This window comes from Eleutherodactylus coqui, chromosome 6 (genome assembly GCF_035609145.1).
Source record: "Eleutherodactylus coqui strain aEleCoq1 chromosome 6, aEleCoq1.hap1, whole genome shotgun sequence".
Taxonomy (NCBI): Eukaryota; Metazoa; Chordata; class Amphibia; order Anura; family Eleutherodactylidae; genus Eleutherodactylus; species Eleutherodactylus coqui.
Genome location: NC_089842.1, coordinates 169,489,057 through 169,495,383, shown reverse-complemented (window position 1 = coordinate 169,495,383; position 6,327 = coordinate 169,489,057). Strand labels below are relative to the sequence as shown.

Genomic DNA, 6,327 nt, shown 5'->3' with positions numbered 1-6,327 from the left:
TTAAAAAAACTGAAAAAGTTGCGAAATAAAAAAAATATATATATAAGGGCTTATTCCGACGTTCATATGTCGGCCGGGTTTTTACGCCCAGCCGATAAACTCTGTACCTTTCCGCAGGGGGAGGAGGCAGGACGAGCCAGGAGCAGAGCACTGAGCTCCCGCACCTCTCCACTGTTTGCAGCGCGATCTCCTTCCATACACGTCCTGCAGCTGAAGGACGTAAAAACACTATAAGGCCGTCACTAAAAGGTAAAAAAAATAAACAAAAGTTGTACAACACATTCTATATACCCAAAAATGATTTCATTAAAAAATACAACTTGCCCCACAAAAAACAAGCCCTCATATGGCTATGTCGACGGAAAAATAAAAAGATTATTGCTCCTGGAATGCGACGATGAAAAACAACAGAAAAATTAGTTAGTGATAAAGGCACAAACAGACTTGGTCACTAAGGGGTTAAAAATACAGCATACGCTACTTTTGTCTGTTTTTGCCTCCATATTGATACTATCTTGTATTGGGGAAATATAGATCACTATTTGGCCAGTACTAAATAAAATCAATGACAGCAAATACAGAACCGGATCAAACAATTATGACATACTGATACAGTTGCAATGTCATCCGTATTATAGATGTGTTACAGTGAAAGGGTGATACAGAAATCGTTAACGATAATGAAGTGCTCCAGAAAAGCTTAATAGATGGTGCAGTTGATTCTGGAATAAACATAGGGGGAGTGCGCATGTCTTCATTGCTCCGCTTACTGTGATCATGCCATGGGTAAGTTTAAAGTTCTGCCAGTACCAGTCTCCCATATATACTGCAGTCTGAGGCACCCTGGCAGAAGTGAGCCTGGTCACGGGTCCGATACGGGGTTTCCCATACAAAATCAGAACACAGATGCATGCTCAAACTACATTATTGTAGAACTGGATAACTTTTTAACTCGGTAGCAAACGTTGGGTGAGGGCAGCGGGCATATTTTATCAACATTCACTATTTGGGACGCTCAAACTCAAATCTGGACTCATCTGTGGCTTTCCCAATGTGCCACAGATGCTCTGACCAGTTGTTCAGGCCTCTCAAGTCAAGTGAAGACTGAGCTTGTTCTAGCCTTAGACCCGTTGCGACACCACACTCCGTTACTACTCAAGTGCAGGGAAGCTGTGCTGCCCTTATATTGAAGGGGTTGTGCCAGAATTTCAAGTTATCCCCGTAACCTCATGATAGAGCTCAGCCTCGGTTCGGTCTCACATGCCAGGTTACTTATCCCCTCTGGGGACTGGAGCTCAGGGGATGCAACCTGGGAGTATAGTTGTCACAACACTCCCCCGCTGAACTGCATCGTCAAGGAAGGAACAAAAATCAACTACAGCTAGCACAGGGTGCTGGGAAGGAAAAGACAAGGAGAAAGAGCATTTGAGAATTCTTTCTAAGACACGAGTGACTGCCCCAAGAGAGTGTCCATCAGATAACTATGACTGAGGATGTGTGTGCCTTGGGCTGGTAAAAGGACTCTTTGCTTTCAAGTGTGTCGGAAAGTTGTGAAAGGGAAGAAAGCGTGTCAAGAAATGGGGTACTTTATTGGAAAATCAAGAGTTGAAACCCTGAGTAAAAGAAGATGGAGTGCCTCTGGTTTTGAAAGACATTGCGTTTGTAGACTCATTTATTTGATGTGAGCGACTTCTAAGGGCACTGGCGTCATGAAGAAAATCTAGGACTAATCCTCGGTAGTAGGAACTGTTAAATCTTCTCCCCCAGCAATCAGCTTAACGGGCCTGTGCTTCGGCTCTTAGGAGAGGAGATGGTAGTGCCACTGTGAAACACCATCATCTTGTACTCCGCCGTCTCCCCGGCTGAAGGCCTGGCTCTCAGTCGCTGAAGTTTCACTGGGCACACTAACCCAAACTCAGAACATCATAGAAACCTATGATGCTGTGAGTCTGGGCCGGTAGACCTATGGTCAGACCGGGAGACTTGTCCCTATTACTCTCATATTATGCTCATTTAAAACCAACCTTAAAGTGTACCTTTAGTTTTTTTGTAAATGTGCAGAACAGACTATTATAAGCATTTTTGCAATAGGTTTTATTAGCCTATTCTGTACATTTTCTTTACAAAACCCCTCTTCTGCTGTGCAGCTAGGTGACAAGGGGGCTCAGAAATCTGTCTTCAGCCAGCTGTATAACAGTAGAGGGCGCTCTATCCAGATATGTCTGCACCTGTTCGCTATAGAACAGCTGCAGACACAACTGCTCTGTTCCCATATTACAGTTTATTAATAAGTGTCTGCATTATATATAATTTAGTTTTAACAGGCCTGTGCCCCGTATGTACCACCACTCCCGATGTGTCTTACTCCTCTCCTGTCCTGCTGTCCCTGGGGCTGTGAAGAGAAGCTGCTCTATTCTGCAGATGGCTTCTTCCCTCACCCAATGCACTGACAGGGGCTCAGTGCATCAGGTGTACACTACTATATGTCATAACTCGATGCACTGAGAGCCCCTTTTAGTGCATCGGATCCATCAGGGAGCAAGCGCTGTAAAGGGAGAAGCCTTCTGCACTACAGAATGGCTTTCCTTCACAGTACCCAGGGTCGGTTGCATCCTAGTGAAACGGCAGATTGATAGGAGTAAAACATAGGAGGAGGCACAGGGCAAGGCGACAGTGTTACTACTGAGCCACCATGTACATCAGCTTGTTGTAAAATCGAAGCTGGGCGAAACGCAAGTTGGGGTGTTCGTTTGCATTGAATATGTAATTAAGAGTACCTTCACACAGGTGTATGCGCAATTGTGTGCGACTCAGCTTATTGTATTTGCTTTCTAAAGAAGGCATTTTTGTGCACATATTTGAGTATATTACTGTACTTTTTGCGCTCGCAGAGCATGTTTTTTTGTGCATGGGACACTATACCATCTACTATACTAAGTTACCTGAGTGTATTTTTTTTTTTTGGTGAGGTTTTATTTTGCACATGCTCTTTACTGTTATTATGAATAGGGCAGATCATGCAACTGCCTGTATTTTAACCCTTTCCAGTCCACTGTCTAACCTGTGAAGACATTATGATTTAAGGCTGTACAGCTCCGATGTTGGAAGTCGTCCGTCGGGGTTCTCTTACTGTATATTGCCAGCCTCTCTGCTGTCGGAGCCTATCCAACGTGTCACCTCATGCAGTACTGGCTTTAGCCAACAGATAGCGCTGTTGTAGAACGACAGAAAAAGAGTAAGTCCCCTAGGAAAACCAGGATACAAATTGGATTGGAAAGGGTTAAGTGTGATCCTGATTGTATGTATATGTCAATATGGACTGAAATGATAAAGATCTTATTTTGTAGAAGTTTATTTGCTTGTTGTTTTGCAGGTTAGTAAATGTTGCGCTTTGCTTAAATCCAGAACCGCAGCACTGCAAGGCAACAGTGCTAACCACTTAGCCTCTGGAAACATCAGGGTTTTGTAAAATCTTACTTGTCAGTCTCATAATGAACAACACTTTGAAAACAAGTTGTTGCTGAAAGTACAAGAACATAAATTGCAGCCTGCTGAGTGTATATCAGGATTCTGACACTTTTCCCTACTAATGTTTCTTTCGGTGAGCCGCAGTGTTAACGTATCACATTTACATGACTCACAGTAGCAACTTGCACAATAGTTTACTGCAAACTCAAAGCCCTGTCCCTAGGGGGACCTGCAGCACTGCAGATGGAGCCCAGTAGCATTACATACATGAGCTCTACAGAGACAAGCAGTGTGGGTGGGAATTCAGGAAGGGCTCACATGGATGGGAGGGAATACAGTGTAAGGGGTTTAGGAATGAAAATACCAAGGGGAGGGCTGCAAATAAACAGGGAGTGGAAATTTTAGCAAGGGTGGGGGATGAAAAAACAGTGAGGAAGATACAAGCAGAGAGCATTGTCAGGGAGGAGAAATATTAGGAAGGGAGAGACAAGAGGGAGGAGACCTTGGAAGGAAGGGAGGGAGCAGAGGAACTAGACAGGAGCAGCAAGGAACAAGACACATTTGGGAGGGAACTGTAAAATAATCAGCAGACAACATTGCGAAAAGAAAATCGATAGAGAGTTTAACTCAGGGAGTCCTGTGAGTGACGCCCCCCAGGGCTTGGACTGGGCATCTGCATACAGAATGTAAGTACTCCTTGTTGTTTGTAGGGGATGCATTGGAAACTTGAATCCTATCTAGGATACATTAGTAGATCTGTGATGTGTGGGATCAGATGGCCGCCACCACAGGGATTGTTATGACCAGTGTTAAGTCTGTGGTACAAAACAAGTTGAAAGCAATCGATCAGACTTCTCTTACGACTGCGATTGATTATATGATCTTATGCATTTGTTTCACGAGGCGCACTGAGCAAGTGGGCAGTACAGCATATATGATACTTAGTGTATAGAGCACATCAGTAGTTTATTACACACACCACCTGTGGATCCACTTTAATATATTGGGGAACTGTAATATGAGCAGTTGTCTGTGATGCTGAATTCTTTTGGGTGCGCTCACACGTGCAGCTTTTTTTTTTTTTTTTTTTTTAATTCGGTTTTGAATCCAAAACTAGGAGAGAATCCAAAGATGTATCTGCCCTTTAGGCTGCGGGTTGTTTTTTTTTTTTGTTTTTTTTTTGCTGCGTTTTTGTACCATACTAAAGAAATCGTAGAAACAATGCATGTAGTTTAAAAAAAATGCATTTTTTTCTGCTGCAGTTCAAAAACACAGCAAAAAGTGTGAACACATCCTTGTTCTTTCTCTTCTTTTTTGATCCTCACCTGGTTTTGCCTTCAAAAACGGCATTTAAAAAAAAATAAACATATAAAACCTGCATGTGTGAACCCACCCTTACGATCAGGGGTGATTTGGTAATAGAATAGAGCAGGAGTAGGGAAGGTAAATATTTAGTGCCTGCTCTCCTAAAACAGTAGACTACAGGTGCAGCTCATCACTGCAACTCAGGCTGGTGTCAAACAGTGATAGTTTTCTGCAAACTGGAGTGAAGAGGCTTGGACAGGCGACTGGTAATTTTGTAGTTAGGAAATCTGTGCAGCTGTCAGTCTGCTCCAACTGTGACACAGGGAACCACCCATTGTATGAAGAGTCCTAGCCGGAGTACACAAAAGTTTTGACTAAACTTTTAATATGCTCCTGTTTTGCAGGAAGATAAGTGTCTTATTCCCCCATAAATCCCCGTTGACTTATGGGAAGGGGGGGGGGGGGGGGGTGATAAAAGACTATTTATCTTCCTTTGTAGTTATCTTGAGGAAACTCTCCAGTCTATATAAAGGCGCACTCCTTGAGACATGTGCTAGACATGCTTCCAGTGTGTTTAGATGGAGCTAAGCAACTTCAACTGACTAGATGGGGGAGAAGTCAACCGTGGCTTGTCAGCTGTCATACTGGAAGTAGACATGTAGCACTGTGGAGTTTGTCAAAGAAGTAGAGTTGAGTTTTGGCATAAAGCATGCAGTATCACATTTATCTGTTTTCTGTTGAATTATATTTAAACTTGTGGGCTCTTTTACACAAGACGAATGTTGGGCACTTAAAGCGACCATCCGGTCCCGTACAAATAAAGGTGGCCACAACGCTTCTCTGACTACCTGATGTACACTGTGAATAGTATGCATCGGTAGTCTAAGACAGGGGTCCCCAACTCCAGTCCTCAGGGACTACCAACAGGTCATGTTTTCAGAATATCCTATAGTAAGAACACCTGTGGCAATGTCTGAGGCACCAACAATAATTACATCACCTGTGCAACACTGAGGAAATCCTGAAAACATGACCTGTTGGCGGTCCCTGAGGACTGGAGTTGGGGAACACTGGTCTAAGACACTACATGCTGCTTCTATTGGTCAGTGCTGCTCACGTGGGCAACACTTGTCAATCAAATCAGATGTAGCATCTAATGGCTCGTTGACAAAATCGTTGGCTTGTGCGAATTTGAATGATAATCATTCACTGTAAACATGGCCAATGATTGACCGACAAATGAAAATTTGTTTGCTTTTCGTTCGTCATTCATTTTCTGTAAGCATAAACTAATCGTTTGCTCGTTCGTACGTCGTTTCATGTAAGCAGCAATCGTTTAGTCGCTCGCATTCCCTGACTAAAACAATTTACGTTCGCAATTCCGAAATAAATAGCAAATGATTTATCTGCCGGTGTAAACAGGCTGCACGAGCGAAGTCTGTCATAGTTCACTTATGGGAACGATTTATCCCTCCGTGTACAAGAAGCCTTAGACACTGTGTATGGCAAGTAACTGGATTGTGTATGACTGCGGAGGCACACAGGCGGTCATGC

The 6,327-nt window shown here is 43.4% G+C and overlaps 1 protein-coding gene across 1 annotated transcript in view; it reads left to right on the top strand.

Moving 5' to 3' along the window:
* Positions 1-4,018: 4,018 nt before the first annotated feature.
* The window catches only part of SYNE2 (spectrin repeat containing nuclear envelope protein 2), a 351,232-nt gene continuing 348,923 nt past the window's right edge, over positions 4,019-6,327 (top strand). Inside the window, exon 1 of the mRNA XM_066608185.1 lies at positions 4,019-4,154. The gene's annotated coding sequence lies outside the window, so the exon portion shown is untranslated. The remainder of the gene's footprint in view (positions 4,155-6,327) is intronic.